At 31.3% G+C, this 17,410-nt stretch overlaps 2 protein-coding genes across 3 annotated transcripts in view; one reads left to right on the forward strand and one right to left on the reverse strand.

Moving 5' to 3' along the window:
- The window catches only part of LOC118065906 (uncharacterized), a 122,545-nt gene that overhangs the window by 43,720 nt on the left and 61,415 nt on the right, over positions 1-17,410 (reverse strand). The gene's annotated exons all lie outside the window — the stretch shown is intronic.
- The window catches only part of LOC118065901 (frizzled-2-like), a 77,894-nt gene that overhangs the window by 13,422 nt on the left and 47,062 nt on the right, over positions 1-17,410 (forward strand). The window contains exon 1 of one of the 2 annotated variants that reach the window (XM_035081477.1): positions 12,350-12,950. The exons of the other annotated variant lie outside the window; for it this stretch is intronic. The gene's annotated coding sequence lies outside the window, so the exon portion shown is untranslated. Of the gene's footprint in view, positions 1-12,349; positions 12,951-17,410 lie in introns of those variants that run through there. 2 annotated transcript variants of the gene reach the window in all.

Consider the following 17,410-nt stretch of genomic DNA (forward strand, 5'->3'; position numbering starts at 1 on the left):
TGATAATTTAACTTTATATAAACATATTATTATATTTCACTTCAATTGTTACATAATAGATATTTAATTGTATATAAAAAAGTAATGTAAGTTCAAATGATATGGTAGGTATACAGTGAAGTAGTCTAAAAAAGATGAGAAAATAAAAATAAAGTAGACGTTTTATTGGAAAGCAAATCAAGTTTATCGCTTGGTGTATGGTAGATAGTAGATAGTGGCTATATTTTTAGCGGATAAGTGACGTGAGAATAAATTGATATGTGGGTCACTTAAACTGATAGCCTGCCTTTTATTGAATTGCTATTTATTTCAATTTTCAATTTATTTATCCACTATTGAAAATAAATTGAAATTTTTGTAAAAAATGGGAATTTTATTAGAGAAAAACGGATCAAAAATTGGTCCATCAATTAAATCTCAATTTAAACTATCAAATTAATTGAGTTTTACTGTGATCATTTTTTTTAAAAATTATTTACAAATTGAATAAAATGCCTAAATAATTATAAATATATAGGTAATGAACGTTGAAATGAGTATTTAATTATTTAAAATTAAATTTTTGTATTTTGTTATGACTTTTGTTTTTATTATTAATGTTATCTTTAAAAATATGATACTTCAACATCAATCACTTTTCCATCACATCTATTCTTTCGATTAAAATAAAATAAATTTCATAAAAGGAAGGAAAGTAAAAAAAAACATATTTATTCCTACATCTAAAGTATCTTTACAATAAATTAACATGACAAAGCGTAGACGAGATGGTTTACAACAGAGTCAGGGGATGCAGTTAAATCCAAACGAAGGGTAGCTGCAGTAGCACAGTAAAATCTGTCATTTGGATGTCAATCAATATTTTCTACAGGGGCTTTTTGCCATACGCCTGCAGTTGGATTTTGTCAAACTCACCCTTCTCTTTATAAGATACCCAGCAATCTGCAGCCTCTGGACTACCAAACACACAACATTCTACTCCATTGGTATATTGCACGTTCACTAACTGAACTGGACTCTCTCACTTGATCGTAGGAACAATGTGCTTGTTTGTATGGGGACTCAATAAAAGAAACTTAACGATCATGTGAGGATGACTGAATTTACCACAATGGACTCTTGATAGATTGTCGATTCGTACATCAAGTCATGAATAAGGCAGTTAATTAAAATTATTTTAATTAGTTCAAACTCAGTGTGCAGTTACCATTCAAAGAACATAAGGACGAGTTGCATTAATAGCCTTTAGTTGACGATGTATTTTTTTTTATTTTAAATCTATTATCAATTAATACTCTTCAGTGGTTTCGAGAGGTCCATTTCAAAGGAGAAAATTATTTTTACTCCACTTGTTAACAATAGATACATTTAAATGGATGTTGGAATAGTTTATTAAATTATTTAAAAAGTTTTAACTTTTCATTGGAAAGTTATTGTGATGGAGTTTTATTCTTGATGAAAATTGGCCTATTCATTTAAGTGTTGAATAAACTAACATAACCTCATATTAATCAGTTTAAAAAAAAAAACATCCAATTTTTGTGTAATACAACAAATTAAAACATTAATTTATAAACAATTATATTACTTATTTTAAAATATTAATAACAATAACAATTTGTTATGAATCATTTTAAAAAAGTATTTTTATAATTTAGACATAGAGTGAACCCACATTCATTTTTTTAATTAACTAAAACCATTCAATAAGAGTTTATTTTAATAAACACGAGCACCAAGGGAATGAGATTGATTTTTTTTTTCATAGCTTTTAATGAATTTTTACAAATCATAACAAATTCCCAATGTAGTGTTCGTTTCAGATTCTTCCAATAATTGGTTTACTCTCTAACAAACGACAGACAAAAGAATTCTAGATAGATTTTTGATTATTAAAAAAAAGCAGTGCAATAACATTTATGGAATTTAACCGCAGAAACAAATATTAAAAGGAAATTAAAGTGGTTTTCAATATTATATTGGCAGAATTTCTAGTATATATTGGTGTGACTTAATTGGCATGGCATTTTAATACGTCAACAGCAATGATCGCCGGTTCAATTGACGCGATATAAAAGTGCATTATTCGAACAATGCGAACGAGACTCGAGTTGAAAGATAAAAAATAACCAACGGAAAATAAATGTAAAAGAAGAAAAACATGAGTGTATACTTGGTACAATTGAATGCTACACATCTATATATATATATATATATATAGTATTTGATAGATTCTTTTTTTTCTCACTCATAACACCCCCTAACCTCCTCACTCCCCCTACTAGCTCACTCTTCTCTTTCTTCCTCTATCACTCAGACCATTTGTACCAGCACAAAGTACCTCATTGTCCCATAGAAACAGCCTATACTCGACACCACAATATTTCGTCCGGCGAAACGTCAATCATCACGGTCAGTATGCGCGACGTATTTACGGTAATTGCAACACAGATGTTTTCGGATGAATTGAAGGGGGATGATGATGAGTGAATGCAAAAGAGAGAGAGAGGGAAGCGGAAAAAGGGCAGAACCACACCCTGGACAGTCATTGACGACATTCACGTAGTCATCGATTTCTCTGTGTGAGTGCACTCGAGTTCATAACGTTATCTATGAAATATATTGCACTAGAGAAACCAAAAGGGAGGGGAGATGGGCCTCTCATATATATGGTACTTCAACCCTCGGAAAATTTAGTTACAGTTTGTAACTAAATTTCAGTGCATCAGTGCTCTGTATAAAGCACTCCCTTTCTCTCTTCATCTTCCTCATTGGACTCACAGGAATTTCGCCGAAGCTCCCGGGATAGAAAATCGATCAACACAAAACCCCACCTCGCAACCTCTTCAGACCTTGGAAACTCGAGAACTAATACCTTGACGCTCGATTTCATCTCGATACTGAATTACCTCGATATTTATCAAAATAACCCTTTGGTTATTTACATATTTTTGGATTGAAATAATGTTTAACATATAGGTATTTACAATTTAGCGTATATGTATTTTAATTAATTTTCCCTTTTTTTTTTGTTTCCTGGTTCAGTTGCTTTCCAGCTTGCTTGGTAATCCTCTCTTGTTTGCAACAACCATTTGCAAATTTTTTTTTAGGAAAAAATATTATGGAGCTTCTTCATTGGTATTGATGCCGATTTTTTTCCGAATTTGAGGAATAAAGTTTGCGAGAGTTTTCTGTAAATTTTGCAATCTACCACATTTACATAATTGCGACTAGTTTTGGGGAGAATTGAGTTATAATTTCAGGGCAATGTTTAAAGTAAACTTTACACTAGTCGGTATTAAATGTGTATGTGTACTAAAATGAAGTTTATGTTGGTGGTGTGTGAATTTTATGTGTAGTCAAATATATTTTTACATCAAATAAATAAAATTCGTGTGTGTAGTAAAGAAGTTTTTATGAGAAAAATATAAGAAGACTTGGTATAGTTTCTTCTTGAATTTCAAGTATTTTTTATTATTTATTAATAATAAATATCAGAATGTATTATATTAGGATAAAATAAGACTTCCTATCAACTAATATCGACATGATCATTCCAAAGTAGTTTTAGGCTAATTTTTGAATATTTTTAAATAAAATTAAATTAAAAATCAATTTTAATGATAAAATATGAATGATATCGATCAAAGACTAATAAAAATTTCAAAATTGCTGTTTAAAAAATAAATATTTTAGTTAATTATCAAGTATTTTTATTCTAGGGCTAATGAATTTTTTTTTATCCCAAGTACACTTGGATAAAGTACTTGTTATCTCTTGTAACTTTTGAATTTTAAATTGTTAATCAAAATAAGTGTTCTATTTTTCGCATCAAATTTTTGCTTTTAATTGAAACTATCATAATTTCATATCATTCCAAATCTTTAGAAAAAATAAATCGAATACGAAGAGTTATTGACTTGTCAATATTAAGATAAGCAGAACACAGAGTAATACAACGTAGGGTCAAGTGGAGCAAATATAGTGGGTAAGACAAATAACAGAACTCACACTTAACATTATGACAAACAGTTATTACTCATAATAGTGATTATGAGTTCCTTTAACTCTTAAAAAAAATTAGATTAATGATTGTGCCACTCTTTATTGAGCATCATTAAGGACATTATCAACAAATGTTGTTAGAATAATTTTTGTCTTTTAGTTTAGATCTTCATCATCATATTAATTTTTAATTTTTGTGCTGTTAAGTTTTTTGTGATAATAAATAAATATTCAGAAGTTTAAATCATTGGAATAAACTGGAAAAAATTATTAAAAAAAACCTTTAATAAATATTCATGTCAATTATTCGGAATATCACTCTCAATGTTTTTTAAATATAAAAATCCAGCAAACTTCAATAAACACGAAGCGATTCGTGGGATTCAACGCTATGCCCCATTGGAGTTTAATTCCCGATTTGAAGGGTAGCCAATCGGCAAGGGAGTGTGCTGTTTTTGGGGGATTGCTAGTTTGCAAACAGCCACGAGCAAACCTTTTTCAGCCGCTAGCATCAACGTGGATACGTTTTGGGTTTGCATTTATAAGCGGATTAAGATATTACTCGTACCTTTGTAAAATGTAGTAGAGGGAGTGTGAGAGAAGGACGAAATTCAAGAGCGAGACACCGCGGGAAAGTCGAGTAGAGGCTCACTGAAAGGCTCATAGCAAGGATACGCAATACGGTAGGGCTCGAAAATTCGCATCTAAAAGTGTTTGGAACCCTTCATGCTTAAGCTCAGGGGTGCTATGCAAGGCGTAACCCCCTTGAAGCTCTACGGAAACGCGAAACGTATACTCAGGATAATCGCACACTTGCAAATGCATCTGCACGAGACAAATTTATGTATTTATTTTTTTTTCAAAAAAAAATTTTTTATTTTAGATATCAAGTAATATTTAAATATTTTTATAACTAACCTCAACAACAATTTTAATTAATTTTTTACAAATTAAATTAATTAATTATTTAAAAAGGTTCTTTAAAGTTTATTGTTTCATCATATTTTCTGAAAGTTTCTTTCATTATTGTTATTATTATTTTTTCATCAAAAGACAAGAGTAATAGAAATGCTCAGATCTTCTGTATGTTCCTTTGATATTTTCATAAAATATTTCTGCTAAAATGGATTCTATTTTGCTATGTCACTTGCAAATACATTAAATTCCATGGATTTCGTGACTCGAACGATCAAGACCACATGTGGGTGATGTACGTTGCGACGGAAACGGTTTTGAGAGAGCATACAGTAAGGTGCTTGACGAGTTTCTCTTCCTATTATTACTTGCTACTGACATGTCTTGTGTGTATGTAACATACAAAAGTAGTCAAAGGTATACAAGTAAAATTCTTTCAAAGAACAAAACTTTGAAGAAGACTGCAGATTCTTTTAATACTCCCGCATTAAAAGCTCATCGACCTTTTAGCATCACATTCTTTATATTAGTTTCAATTAAAACCAAGTGAATGAATAAATTAAAATAGAATAACATTTATTGATTAGTGTCGTCCCCTTTCTCTGTCTTATCACTCGAGTCTCTAAATGATATAATTAATTACCAAACGTTATTTATTGAATTACATTACTAAATAATCTCCCAGTGGAAAATATATTTCATTCATTAATGATTAATTATCATTGACATAACTCTAATGTTATCACTCTATTTAAATGTGTATAAATATTTTTAATATCAGAGACTATTATTAAGAAAAAAATTTTGAATGATTATTTCGACAATGAGTAAAAAAATATTTATTTTATAGAATGAATAATAAATAGAGCTCAAACTATTTGATTTTATTTGAAAAAAGAAATATTCAATTTTGCATAATTGAAATATAATGAAAAGAGTTTAAAACATGGAGGAGTATTAAAAAGTAAATGAAAATGTATTTGCTAGAGTTCTTTGAGAGATAGGGTTGTTTATTCAAGCTGTAGTAAACTACATAGCATCGAATATCTACAGAATAGAAGCTGTATGCATCTCTTCTGAAGCGTATTCGTAGGTACTACGCCACTGGGTAGCAAACAGCATTCGTAAAGTCGCAGTAACAGCAACAGTGCGTCGCCCTCTTGTACCTATACAGTCCCGTTCACCCCCCAAGGCGCCTACTTTATGCACACACATCCCCCTGGAAGACCGAGAAAGCAAGAAAGAAGCAAAAGAAAAAGTGGGAAGCAAGTAGAAGGCAGCAAAGCACTACTTTGATCGCCACTCAAACATTTTTGCAACCACCCCCTTTAGGAGGGCGCGCTCTGCCACCAACTAATTACAGTGCGGATCAAAGAATTCATCGACGTGCCGACACGCGTGTGAGTGCGTGAGAAAGGGAAAAAAACGTCATGAAGGGCTGGCGAGAAACCAGGAGGAGGAAAGAAGAAGAAATAGGGAGGGTGCAAAAGCAAGCGTCAGTGGCCCTTGCACCCTGTCCCAACCCTCACAACAGTCATCTCCAAGTGCATGAGACAACCTAGTGTGCTGTAAAAATTCAAGAGAGAAAGAACACATCATCCCTTGTACATATCGGACACACCGTCTTCTTGCCTTTGCCCAAAGACACTATCGCACTACATTCTTCGACATTGCAAAAAAATATGTGCTTTAGTCCTAGAACATCAAGGGAAGATGCACCTTTCATAGTCGACTGAATTTATTTTTTTATTATTATTATTATTTATTCTCTTTGTGAATAAAAAACTATACAACAACAACAATGGAGGATAGTAAATTATTTAATGATTCGAGTAAAAAATAATTTTTGTATAAAAGAAACATAATGAAGTTGTTGATTCGAAAAAGAGTTTTTAAAATAAATTAGTCTACAAATTAATCATTAACGGTATAGTAAAAGAATTAATCACTCGAAATAATTTAGAAGCTAATAATTTTCCTCCATTTGTCAGTAAACTGATAACAAACATCAACCAATTGGTGTAATTTTAAATGAAACTTGTTAATTGCAATTCCTCTTTATAACAAAAAAAATACGTAATGAAATTAAACCGATCGACGATTTTTTTTTCCTACCTTTTAACCAGCGTAATATAAATAACTGAAAATAACAACAACAACTGGTGAAAATGTTTTTCTCTGTTAAATCAGCTTGAATGAATTAACAAGGGTTGATGTGGGAATCCAGGGAGGTTAGTTAGTTGAAACTCTCTTTGGTATTTTCAACGTTCATCTACATTCATCTACAACGTATTCACATATAAACATATATACGTACTAATACCGGTATAAATTCATGTAAATGGGTATAGATAGAGAGGTATGGTAGGAAGAGAGGCTCTTCACCTGCCGAAGCTGATGCGATTGGTGACACAGAAGAATTGAGAGGGTTGCACGCAATCGAATTCACGTGCAAGAGAAATTGTAATTGGATTCCAGAGTGAGGGCTTACGCCAACCACGAGCCATTCAACCCCTATTGGGTTAACTCATTCCCACTTTGTCTCTGTCCCTACATATATATTCCCTTCAACTCGCGAAAGCTCAGAGAGGCCCAACTCGAGCCCTTGTCGATGTCACAAAGTATAATACGAACTAATTACCCTGTTGTCATCAAAGCCATCCTCAACACCCACTCTTCCAACTGGGTACAATGAGTGCCCACTTTTGCCATGTTTTCTGCATACGCTGGCATCGGAAACTCAACGTTTCAGAAAGATCGGTAGCACACAGAAGACTCCTAAGAACAAGGAACAAGTAGCAGTAAAAAATGAGAGGAGAAAAAGTAGAAAAGAGGGATGCAAAAGCACCTTCTGAAGATTCCTTTTGGTTGATTAGCCAAGTGGGAGAGTGAAGACTCTTTGCCTTTTTACCTCAAAGGAAATCAAAGCAACCGACTCATCCAACCACGATGACCACCTTGATGCTGAGGAATCGTTGAAAAATATCTAATAATTAGCCTGCTTTTCGAGTTGAAACTCTGTCGTGCTTGACAATAGCTTGCTCTAATTGATAAACGAGCTCTCTTGACAAACAGTTATTCATTAAAAAAGCTCACTCTTAATTGAAAAATTATGAAAGATTGTTGAGAATCATTAGTGGACAGTAGATGATGGAATAGATTGTTTTAATAATCATCCTGGAAAAAAAATATTCCACCTTGTCTTGATTATTTTTTTTCTTTTCATCAAATAGACTTTCTTGATAATATTATTGATGATACAATGTCATCTTGATAGTTGGCTTTTGTTATTGTAGGGTGCATTAATGATGTTGATTCTTCCACGACCAACTAAGAATGCAATTAATTCTAGAAGTTTCTTCAACATTGAAATCAATGTTGCCAGCATTCCTGAAATTATTTTAAACGATTACGTGAATTATTCTCAGTCAATTTAGAAGGCGAATATTATTGTGTTTGAATTTCTTGATGAATAGTTGGATAAACAAGAATTTTCCACTTTTGTTTTTTCATCAAACAATTCAATAACTACATTCTTCTATTTTCATCTTCTTCCATCTATTATGAGAGTAATTCAATTAAATGAAGGGCTGTCAAAAATTGTAATGTAAACAGTAACACTGAGCTGCTTATTGAAACTCACTTAAGTGACACATAATACTCTGTACATCCAGGAAGAGGAGAAGTAATTTTATACAAAGCTTATATAAATATAGCATCAACTATCTAGAGTGTATGAACAATAAATTTTAACAAAATTTAACTGAACATTGGTGATAGAAAAGCATGACTCTTCTTGAGCAGCCCTAGCAGGAAGCAAGATTAGTCTTGGTTCAACATTGGACCAAAGTTAGCTAGATTATTCTAGTGTTGGACCAGGAATCAATCTTAAATGATTGATTAGAATTAGAAATGATATTTTTGATGGCAGTTGATCGCCTGCCACAATGATACTCAACAAATTAAAAAAGCTTTATTGGCCACAGCTTAGAGTGTTTGTGAATAGCAGTAAGCATAAAATAATAAGCCTCTTTTTGACGTTTGACATTATCGTTCTACAACAAAACCTCTTTTATATATTCTAGATCCCTAATAGCAAGTGGGAAAAAATTACAACCCCTGCAGCGTCATCAGGGTCAGGCTGAGGAACATCAAAGTCCCGAAACAATTGTTTGGCAGTGGCTCACTCTACTTTCCATTCCATCATCCCTTTTGGTCGTGTGTTGTGTCCTCGAGTACCTTCGCGAATGAAATACACGCAAGTTCCCTTTGATTACCTCCACGCTTGTCTTCCTTCAATCTCTCTGCCCCCACTCTAGCTTTTTCTCAGAGTAGTATATCAAGGACCTGAGTTGATGACTTTTGTGACAATGTTTCTGTGAGTGCGTGAGAGTTTCGATGGGCTTTTTACCATGAAAACAAAAAGAAATACAAGTGGAGACGAATATAATGCAAAGCACAAAGAGAGTACGTACTCGACGAACTCATTACATTAGTGGTGCTCGTTTGGAGGAATATACTTGCAGTTCTTGAGCTGTGATGCCCGCATGCGGACGACAGTATTTCCGATTTGTCAAACTACTTGTCAGCATGTATGAAGGATATAAAGCACTAGCAGAAGCAGCAGCTTCAATGCAGATATCAGCAAAATATATTCCCATTCGACAGATGCATTGCTTGTTATCAACATTCTGGACGTTCATCGCGTTCAGCGAATTTCTGACTTTGATGTAAACTGGTAGCAATGCTGCTGAATATTTCGAAATATTTACTTGTTAGAGCAACCTAACTCTATTACATCGTTTAATTTGTTGGGTGAATATTTTTTGCAAACAAAGACTTGACATATTTTTTCCTTTAATTGGTTACTTTACCCCTTGACTTCTAGCTTCTTTAAATATTCACACTTTTTTAATGACCAAGCTTACTCAGTGAGTAATTTTTGTTTGTTTAAAATTAAAATTAATTAGATTCGTGATAGTTTGCCATTTTTATTTTACTTTAAATTTTATTTTTTTTATATTTTAATGAATACTTTGTCATCATTATTTTTTCCAGAATCTCTATCAAAGTTTTTGCAATATTAATGAAAATATTTTCTGTCAAAACTATTTATTTTGTTGATTCTTTCATTTCTAAAGAATAACTGATAATATTGTAATACTCCGAGTGATTTATCTGTAATTAAAATTCTAATTTTTTATCCCTAATTTAATATGCAATCGTATTTTCCTCAAAGCTATTATAGAGACGAGGCAATAAACGCAAAATCTTAGCATGAGATTCATAGCCTGTTAGAGATAGGTTCCGCTTAGTTTTGGCTACAACCATATTTCACCTACTATCTTGTTTTACCTTGCATTCTACACTCCACCTAATCTTTCCTACTTATCATCACTGAAAACTATGAGAGTCATTAGTCGCTGTTGTTTAAGCAAACATTTGCCACTCTTTATGATAATATCCTTATTACATTTACTTTTAAATTATCAAGTACAATATTAAAAAATAATTCAATAAATTACATCAATTAATGAAACTGATAACAATTGTTTCAATTCAATAATTAAGACAAATAATAAAAAAAAAGTATTAAAATAGAAACTAAAATTTAGAAAAATATTAAAATGGTCTAGGATGCATTTTTGACAATTCTTTTTTTGCTTTGGATGATTTGAGCATCGAAACATATTTACAAAGAAGATTGAAATGAAGAGTAGAGATCAATCTCTCAAGAAGATTGACGAGCTCAGATAAAAATTGTGCCGATGTTTCGTCTTCTTCTCACGAGGACGGAGACTCAGTAGGAATAGAAATCCACAGAGGAAGAAAGGGGGGAAAGATGCAGAACCAAACGATTAAGAAATGAAGACTGTTATTAATATCTTAATCACAAATATACATAGATATATATGTACATAAATATGACAACATGACTGTCGTTTATTTTTTGTCCTGGCGTCTGGTTTATTAGAATAAAAAGAAAATTACTCAAGTATATTTTATGTATTATATAGCTTTGAAAAAATAGTCAGAAGTATGCATATAACTACAGTGAGGAGATTTTTTATGACCACTATATAGATATAGAATGCAAACTATAAAATAAAAATTCAATTGATTCAATAATCAGTCCATTCAATCTCGTCAGTTGATTACGAGAAAAGAAAAAACATTTTTATTTCATTCTCTCTAATCTCTTAGGCAAACATTTGCTATAATCAACCTTTCTGCTTCCTGATTTACGGGCTGATAAATTTTTAATTTTTTCCCCGAGTCAACTAAACATTCGCATTAACTATTTATTGAATAAATTTCGGAAAAGAGAAATTAAAAATCTCCTCTTGCATTAGCTAAGTCGTTAAACATTATTTCTCATGTTACATTCATTATATAACATTTAGATCTTGCGAATTATTTGATCAAGAATCATATAGTTGTAATTTTTATGGATCGTTTAACATTTAGTAAATACCCTTTGAGTGTTCACATCATCGATAAACGGTTTTATTTGAATTTTATTTTATTTTTATTCATTTCTTCCACTTCGATTTGCAATTAAACTAAACTGAAGTTGATTACATAAATATTATTTCCAGTTGAAAATTTTCAGTGTAAAAAATTATTTTTACAAAGAAATGAATTTTTAGAATTTTATTCAATCAAAAAATTAAATGAATTTATTTGAAAAAAATGTCCAAACATTATTCTGCTCAATTGTCTTTATAAAAAATTGGCAATTTTTTATTTTATTTATTTGAAGTACTGTAAATTTAATATCTTTCAATTTCTCACTCTTTATGGCCCTGATTTGTATTTAAAAAGTTGAAGCAAATGTTTTTGTATCCTTTTATCAAAAAAGAATAAGAAGCTTTAATTATATTAGCAAAATTTTGCCGACTTAAAATTTCATCAATTTCATAAATATTTATTTTAATCATAAGAAAGTTTTGATAAGAATTGTCTTAACAAATATTTTAAAAATAAAAATATCAGATAGTTTGCATTTGAAGATATAGGCAAGATCAATTAAGAGAGAGTGACGATGACATTTGAAAGGTTTTCATACCATTTTTTTTTCTTCCAATTCAGATGAAACTTTTCTCATAATGCACTTCGAACGCGGAAACACACAACGTGATCGCACATGCGTAAATTCTTGCGGCAGTTAAAAGAGGATTTTGAGGACATTCAGAGGAATATATTTGTATCATGTAAGTGTGGATGAATGTGAGAATGGACAAACTATCACGCAGACGCATTACATTCAGAAGCTTTAGGGCTGCACAGTTAGAAGAAAGGAGCGAGATAAAAATTGCGATACGCGCACATGCAATGTTCAACTAGACATCTAAAGCATGCGCTCTCGTGTCCTAGCATCGATAAAAGCACGAGGCGTTCGAGCGAGCGTGCATTTCTCGCGCGTCTACTGTGCAACCTGGTCCAGACCATAGGAACTTTCTGATGCAGAAGTTGATGCCTTTTTTCGGAGACTTTTATTGTCATTAATTCTCATACTGCTTTCAAAAGAATCTTATCAAAGGTGTATGCTTCCTGTTGTCTATAAGAGTGAATAAATTAAAGTGTTGTGATAAATTTATTTTTATTAAACATTTCATTTTTTTTTAATTAGTTTTTTTTTCCAATAACTCACTTAATTTTATTCCAACGATAATAATGTTCGATCAATCTTAATCGAGCTCATTGCTGATAATTGTGATTTAAATTTGATTCAAAAAATTAATTTTCAGTTTAAAAAATTTTTTAAACAACAAATAGAGAAACAAATAGTTGTATTAGTGGTGTAAGTCGAAGTGAAATAAGTTTTTGACAATTTAAAAAAATTGATAAACTTATTTTGAGTTCACCTAAAGATAAAAAAAGTTTGAAATGAGAAAGTTGATCATTAATTGATTGTTATATAAATAAACTAAAATAATAAACTCGAAAACAATAGTGAAGTTAATTCGACTTAATTCACATCTCGAGGCTGAGGGGATTACTGTAATCTAATCTAAGAAAGTAATCAGGTAAGAAATCAAGATTGACTCTTGATTACGTTGGTGTCCTGACATGAAATAATTGCACACATTATAGCCCCATTTTGCAATAATTGAAATTGAAATACACATTACTCTTGAGAAAGCCTACTCAATTATTTTATTATCTATTATCATGCTTCCTACGAACAAAAATTGTTTAACAATTTTTGTTATCTATTCTTCAAATAAAGTATTTTTATAAATTTAAATTAGCTTTGTACTCATTATTGCATTTTTTTAAATGAAAAACAACTTAACTTTCTTCTCAAAGTATTATTGATAAATTCTCGATTATTTAAACAGGAAAATAATTGACTTGAAAAATTCTACCATTTAATGTATTTAAATGAATTCATTTACAACAATTGAATAATGAAATTCGTGATTATTGTGAATTTTTTCCTTCGAATAACAGAATTTATGATGAAAAACACGAGGGGAATTTGAAAAAGAAATTGTTAGATAAATAGAAATCGAAACGAATCAAAAAAAATATGCTGACATAATATTGTGTTTGCTTTAAGCTACATAATACTATAGGTCATAGTCCACTTCGGGCGTTCTTATAATGAGCCATTTCAAATGAACCAAGTGACATAGAGAAAAGCGTGTAATCCCGTTACAGAGTCGTCTCATTAAATTCTGTAAATTCACCATTGTATCCAGTACTCGTAAACACCTGGTCTCACTGATATCTGCCGGATTCATATCAATAGTCTGTCCATCAAAGTTAATTCTATTCAATTTACTTTTGTCAGAATTTATCTAGGAATATGTTGGGTTAAATAAAAAATTATTATTATTAAATCATTAATATCATTTTTAGTTAAATGATCTAGATAATTATTTTGATTTAAATTTTTTATGCCACTTTAGAGAAATAAGTTCAAATACGATAAGCTGCCTAATAATATGTCCACTGCTATTTGGTGAATGATCAGTCAGGAAAGATTGAGGCAATATGGGGTACCTGGTATAACATGAGGTATATTAAAAAATAATGAGGTACTCTAGATAAATAAAAATCTATTCATGTCAATTTTATATTTTTATTCAAGAGCTATCACAAACCATCATAATCGAAATAAAAATAAACATAATTTCTTAGTATCTCTACTGCATAAAATATTATTAATTAACTCTTAACTGCCATGTTGACATTTTAAATTAATTCCAAGAAATACTAAATAGTAATTAATAGTATTTCATGTCCTAACTCATCATTCACTGAATAATGATGGTCATTCATTAGGTATTTTACTTCGTGGATATTTAGTTAAAACAACAAGATTTGAAATGATTAAAATGAATGCACTAGATTGCCATGAAATTAGATTAAATTCCTTCACTTAAAAATAAAAGGTAATTAAAAGGATGAATGATCATTCTGGTGAAATAAATGTGAATAATAATGAGCCAAGAATAAATAAAAATAAATGTCAAGTAAAATAAGTAAAATAATATAGAAGGAGGTATGGTTTTAACCTAGTGTAGCAATTACCCCTAAAGCTATGCATCACAATTAATTTGTAATTAAATCCTCTTGACAGAGAGTGAGGGCGTGGTTCATGCAATAACCGAGTCTATCCAAGAGTAGAGCTGCATAGTGGGAGGGTATAAAGCGTATTATAGGACCTACGGTGACAGCCGGAAATAAAGGGACGACTCACCATATTAACGTAGAGCTCGGTCAAAGGGTTACTTTCTGGTTCGTCTCTCATTGCCAGAAGCTATCGATCCACGACGTTGACAGCATTAAATTGCCATTTATTGGTTCTCGAAAATACGGATATCTGAATTTAGTAAATATTTCTGAACGTATGTATGTGATGACAAAGAGCATTTTAACACCACCATACATACACACATCTTTTCACTCATGTCAATACATGTCCCACTTTATCTTTGATTTTGAAATCACATATCGATTTATCGACAGCTGTTATGTTATGTTATTACCTTTGTTCTCATACAACTGTCCTGTCATATTGGATTTTATGTTTAATTAAATTTTCAGTTACGAGAAAATTTTGTTATTTTATTGAATTTCTCGTTTTAATGATTTTTTCTTGTTTTTTTTTTGTAGCGAAATTCCTGAATCATAAAATATGAAATAATTATTTAGAATTAGAGCTTTACGTTCTAACAACTTATTTAGTTATAATTGACAGCTTTACGACTTGCACAGGATGATTTTTTTCGGGAAAAATACACTGCTAGGACTGTGGATCGAACCCAGACCTTCCACTTAAGCTATCCCAAACACGGGAATATTCTCCTATTTTTCGTACTTGCACTCGTTTTAATGTAGCTCTCCTCTACTCTACCATCCCTCTTATATCACGAAATGCATTGTATCATAGTTAATTTAACTTTTTTGTTGACAAATGGGCTAGAATTCTAATTGTCCAAAAAAATACATCATCAATATTAAATATTTTTATGTAGCACCAAAACGCAATTATAGTATAGTTGCAATTATTGCAGTAAATAAAAAATTATTTAAATAAAAATTTTTATCGAAGGTATTAGGACTTTATTATTAATGGCAATGATTAAACAGACTTTCATAAGATGGATGAAAATTAAAAGAATGAAATGACCAACATAAAGGCCACCGAGATCAAAGGTAAACGTACGAAACACACGTGTTCAAGCGGCAGGCTACCGTCAAGCTGGAAATATCCCTAGTGTCATGGTGCTTCTCTTGCGTGTTCAACCAACGTAACTTAAATTCAATGTTTGAATGTATATGTTTTCGACCCTCTGAAGTTGAAAAATAAAAATAACGAAGCAATAACAGACCGAAAAAGAGAGAGAATCGCAAAAAGAATGACGAAATTCTAGTGATTTTCAGAAGAAAGCTAAAGCCATTTGTCCTCCAGGCTATTTCCCGTCCAGAGAAATTGTCAAACTGCCTCATATACCAACAAAGTAGATCCTAAAAAGGCACAAGGATATGAGGACTTTATATATTGGACCCTTAGGCAAAGAAAATTTCCTGTCAACATGTCTAGAAAATTTCCAAGACTATATTCATTAAATTCTATTATAAACAATAAAAAAAAGAAAAGTATTTTCACCCATGAAAATGACCCGTCATCTTCTTGTCGAAATGTAAATTACTTATTATCCTGCCTTTACTTCTTTTCCACTGGCAGTTCATTAATGGAACATGCAACGGTTAATGTAATTGCATAACGACCGACGAGTTATTATTAAAAAAAATTGTTTGAACATAAGAAAATTGGGTACTTGAAAGGCTTGGAAATATTTTTATACCTTTTATTGATGAAAGGAATTTTGTTTGATCAACAGAACCTAAACTCTATTAATTTTTATCGCTCTATTATTTACCCTTCATTTCCATCATAATCGTTAACTAATGAGTATTTTAAAAAAAATATATTTTCCAAAGCTTAATAAAATTATCATCAAAAAATTATTCTCGTGATAATTTATTCTGTATGTTAATTAGTCATGCAGAATTATAATTCATCGTTGAAAAATGTCCTGAAAGGTACCAGTGCTTCACAATAGTTTGAAAGTATCCATAAATTGCGTCAAAATCAGCTCTCATTACTTATTATTCATTCTTCTTTTGACAAATAAAAAAACAATTAATCCTCAAGTAATTTAGCAATATTTTTTTTCGCTGCAGGGAACTCATTTATCTGTTTATTTTGTTCGTGACGTGATCGGGTAAACCAGTACATAAATAATATTAACAAGGGTGTGTTAACAGAAACTGCAACGATATGGAAACTGGCATCATGCAATATATAATGTTTTTGCACGCCTTCGCGCCTTCCAAAGACGCATGACATAACTGCATGGGGTTTTTGTAATTTTATATATACCGTCGGAAGCGATTCACGTCTCACGAAATCACGCGCTGTATATTTTTATGTAAATGGGGAAACTTGTGTGAATTCTTTTCCAGACACTGTAGGGATTAGTATTCGAGAGGAGCATCGAAATGTTTTCGTATGCCGACTTGGTGGTACTGTCGAAATTCCACTATTCTCGACGTGATTCTCTCTTTATTTATTTTTACCTCAAACTTATATTTTATTAATTTCTCAGATAAATAATGCGACCCTAAGCCTGATCGTTTAGACATGAGATTGATGTCGAGAGAGCTGAATGTGTAGGTGGATTACAAATCCATTTGGCTTGAACCAATCAAATAGTGATTGAATCTTTGATCAATAAAAATGACGATTGAACTCAATGAAAAATACTAGAATAATTGGGTTTTTGTTACAGGATTTAACAATGGATAAAAATAATTGAAATTTTTTTCAATACATTTTTGCTTAATGCCAAAAAATCACTTCCTTTCTCTACACTGAGAGAAGAGATTTTTAGGAGTAAAAAATCATATCTTAATTATTAAACATAGCCTTATTAGTGTGCAAAAATATTTCTTAATTACTACGGAATAT

The sequence above is a fragment of the Chelonus insularis genome, unplaced genomic scaffold (genome assembly GCF_013357705.1).
Source record: "Chelonus insularis isolate UGA/USDA-ARS -01 unplaced genomic scaffold, ASM1335770v1 contig_324_pilon, whole genome shotgun sequence".
Classification (NCBI taxonomy): domain Eukaryota; kingdom Metazoa; phylum Arthropoda; class Insecta; order Hymenoptera; family Braconidae; genus Chelonus; species Chelonus insularis.